We start from the raw sequence: 3,826 nt of genomic DNA on the forward strand, positions 1-3,826 counted from the left end.
TTAAGTCAGGTTCGGGTATTGGTGTAAAGTCCACCTTCGTGTCTGGGAACAAGGTTAGTGGTAGGTGTCAGTGTTAGTGTCATGGTTAGGATTAGGGTCCGGGTCAGGTTAGTAAAGGTTCAGGGCCAGGTCAGGGTAGGGTCAGGCTTTGGTTAGGGCAATTGTTCGGTCAGTGTCACAGTTAGGTTTTGAGGGTAGGTTTGGATTGTGGTTAGGTTAGAGTAGAAGTAGGGTAGGGTTAGGGTTAGGTTTAGACAGGTAAGGTCAGGGTTAGGATTTGGTTCTGGGTATGGGGTTTAGTGTTAGGGTCAGGGTCCGCGTTATGTTTAGGTTCAGGTCCGTAGAGGGTTATGGTTAAGTATACTCTGTAGGTTTAGTGGTTAGCGTCAGGCTCACAGTACACAGTCAGGGGTAGGGTTAGGGTCCAGGTTTTAGGTCAGCGTACAGGGTTGGGATTAGGGTCGAGGGTCATGGACTGGTTAAGGTATGAGTCCTAGGTTACGTTCATGTCAGAGTTAGGTTTAGGTTCAGGCGTCCAAATCAGGGGTCCGTTTTCAGTCTTAGGTTTAGGTTTAGAGGGTTCAAGGGCAGGATCACATTCAAGTTGGAAGGGTCAGGGTCACATGGTTCAGGGCTTTGGGTGATGGTTTGGGGGCAGGCTCACAGGCAATTGTCAGAGTCAGAGGTTAGTGGTTATGTTGTGGGTGCTTCCTGCTTCTCGATAATGGACCCATCCCGTCCGGGTCTCAGGATTTAAACCATGGCAAGACAGAAGGGGGTACACCCTCTAACCGATCCCACTTAACCGTCTTAAAGTCTAAACTGGTCGCCTGTGAACCGGACTTGCAACACCCGACATATAACACCTCATCAGCCTGATCCTGCTTGGGGCATCTCCACCCTTGATGGAATGTTTCGGTTCCTCTTTACACCCACCTGAAAAAAGGAGACATAGGAGGGCACCCACGACACACACAACGCACACACACAAGAGACGGGGAGGAGTACCCTAGGGCTACAGCCATCGGTCAGGAAGGTGTGGGACTCGCTGACCTCTGAGCCCCTGGTGTCAACCTTTTGATTTGATTAGCCAAAGGGCCTGAGGAGTGGGGCACAACTGACTAGGACATGCAAGGTGAGGGGACCGGTCTGGCGGGGGAGCTCTCTTCTCCCTGCATCCTCTAGGCTTTCAGTACAGAGCCAGAAGAACATGTCGCAATTCCTCTAATAGATGGCCTAGACAGGAGCTGGGCACGGCGGTTTTCTTTCTCTGGAATGCGGTGTGCCTAGGAGTACGTGGGTTATCCCAATTCTTGGTGGCCTCTGTCGTCAGGGAAGTTGAGGTCACCACTGCCTGGGGGGCATCTTATGAACTTCCTGCTGCACCAGAGCTCCCTGAGCCACCGTCCCCAAGCTGCTCAAGACTCACACTCCACTCCAGATCAATGGCAGTGCCCATCCCAGTGACCCCCATACAGCCTCTCCCCTCGACCCCTGGGAGGCCTGGGTGCAGCTGTTGTCCCGTCGTCCCCGCTGGAGGGAACAGAGCTGGGGTTTAGACCGGTGGGTTAGTGTTAGGGTTAGGGTTAAGAAAGACTTAGGGGTCAGGGTTAGGGTTTAGACGTCATTGGGGTCAGGGTTTTAGCGTAAGGGCTTAGGGTAGGGTTCAGGTTAGGGGTTAGGTTCATGGGGGGTTAGGTTTAGGGTCAGGCTCACAGTAGCGTCAGGGTTAGGTTTGTTACGGTCAGAATCAGGGTCAGGGTCATGTGTTAGGTGTGACGTTAGGTTTAGGGTCAGGTTCAGCGTCATGGGTCAGATTTAGATTCAGGTTCAAGTTTAGGTTTGGGGGCAAGGTTTCATGTCAGGGTCAGGGTTAGGTTTGGGGACTGGTTTTAGTGTCAGGGTTAGGGTAGGGTCTGGGGTTAGGTTCATGGTTATGGTATAGGTTCAGCTGTTTAGGTTCTGTTTTATGCAGTAGCGTTCAGGGTCAGGGTTAGCTTTAGGGTTACGATTCTGTTTCAGAATCACGGATTGGCTCAGAGTTAGGTTTTTACAGTCAAGGGTCTAGGGTCAGTGTTGGAAGGTCAAGGCCAGGGTCAGGTTTACGGGTTAAGGTCTGACATAGGCAAACCTTCAGAGTTAGGGTTATGATCAGGGTCAGGGAGAGGGTCAGGTTTTATTGTTAAAGTGTGGGGTTTCGTGTTAGGGTTTAAGGTAGGTCTGAGGTTTAGTGTTAGACTCGGTTATGGTCATTTGTCATGGTGATAATGTTAGGGGTTAGTTTTAGGGTTAGGTTTCAGCGTTAGGTTTCGGGTCAGGGCTCCGTGTTAGTGTCAGTGGTCAGGGTTAGGGTTTAGGGTTAGAGTTAGGTTCATCGCTCATATTCAGGTCAGGGTTAGTGTTAGGGTCAGGGTCACGGTCACTGTTATGGTCAGGGTAGATTTATGAGTATCTTTGCTGGGTCAGGGTCAGGGGTGAAGTTAGGGTCCAGTGTCAGGTTTTACCGGTCAGGTTCATCTGGTATTGGTTTAAAGTCCCACATTCGGGTCAGTGACAGGGGTTATGTAGTGGTCATTGTTAGTGGTCATGGTTAGGTTTAGGGTCAGGGTCAGGTCAAAAGGGTCAGAGGTCAGGTCAGTTTAGGGTCAGGTTGCGTTTGGTTTTAGGCTCACAGTAGGGTCAAGGTTAGGGTTTACGGTCAGTGTCAGGGGTCAAGCGTCATGGTTGAGGGTGAAGGTTTAACTTTAGGGTCAAGGTTCAGCGTCATGTTCAGAAAGGTTATTTTTATTCAGGTTCAGGTATAGGATTAGAAGGGGGGCAAGGGTTAGTGTCAGGGTCAGGGTTAGGTTTAGGGTTACTGGTTAGTGTCAGGTTTAGTCAGGGTCAGGTCTGGGTTAGGTTCATGGTTATGGTAAGGGTCACTTTTATGGTTAGGTTTTAGGTTTATGTTCATGGTCTAGGGTTCAAGGGTCAGGGTTAGCTTTAGGGTACGATTCTTTCAAATCACGGATTGGGTCAGAGTTTTTTACACGTCAGTGCCAAGGTTCCAGTGTTTAAGGTCCAGGACTAGGTGAGGTTTAAGGGTTAATGGTCTTACATAGGCAAACTTCGGAGGGTAGGGTTATGATCAGGGTACAGGATCAGGTTATTGTTTAAGGGGGTTTAGGGTTTAGGGTTCAGGTCAGGATCTTACAGTCTGGTTAGGGATGGTTAGGTTGGGCACATTCAGTATCAGGGTTATTGTTAGGGTCAGGGTCAGGGTCACTGTTAGGGTCAGGGTTACGTTTATGGTCTTTGCCTGGGACATGGTCAAGGTAATCTAGGGTCAGTGTCAGGTTTACCATCAGGATCAGGTATTGGTTTAAAGTCCACATTCGGGTCAGTGACAGGGTTATGTAGTGGTCATTGTTAGGGTCATGGTTAGGTTTAGGCTCAGGGCCAGGTTCAGTTATATGGTCAGGGTCTGGTATAGGCAAAGTTCAGGGTTAGGCTTATGAACATAGTCAGGTATAGGGTCAGGGTTATTGTTAAAGTTTAGGGTTTGTGTTAGGGTTAGCGTTTGGTTGACAGTTAGGGTTAGAACTTGTTAGGATCAGGGTCCGTGGTAGGTTTGAGGTTACTCTTAAGGTTAGGTTCAGCGATAGGATTCGGGGGAGGGCCCGTGTTAGTGTCAGGGTCAGGGTTACATTTAGGGTTAGAGTTAGGGTCAGGCTCACAGTCAGGGTCAGGTTTAGTGTTCAAGTCAGGGTCGGGGTCACACGTAGGGTCAGGTTTAGGTTTATGTTCATGGTCTGGGTCAAGGTCAGGGTGAAGTATAGCGCCAGTG

Source organism: Mustela putorius, unplaced genomic scaffold, assembly GCF_011764305.1.
Source record: "Mustela putorius furo isolate JIRA1106 unplaced genomic scaffold, ASM1176430v1.1 tig00004062_pilon_pilon_pilon, whole genome shotgun sequence".
Lineage (NCBI taxonomy): Eukaryota > Metazoa > Chordata > Mammalia > Carnivora > Mustelidae > Mustela > Mustela putorius.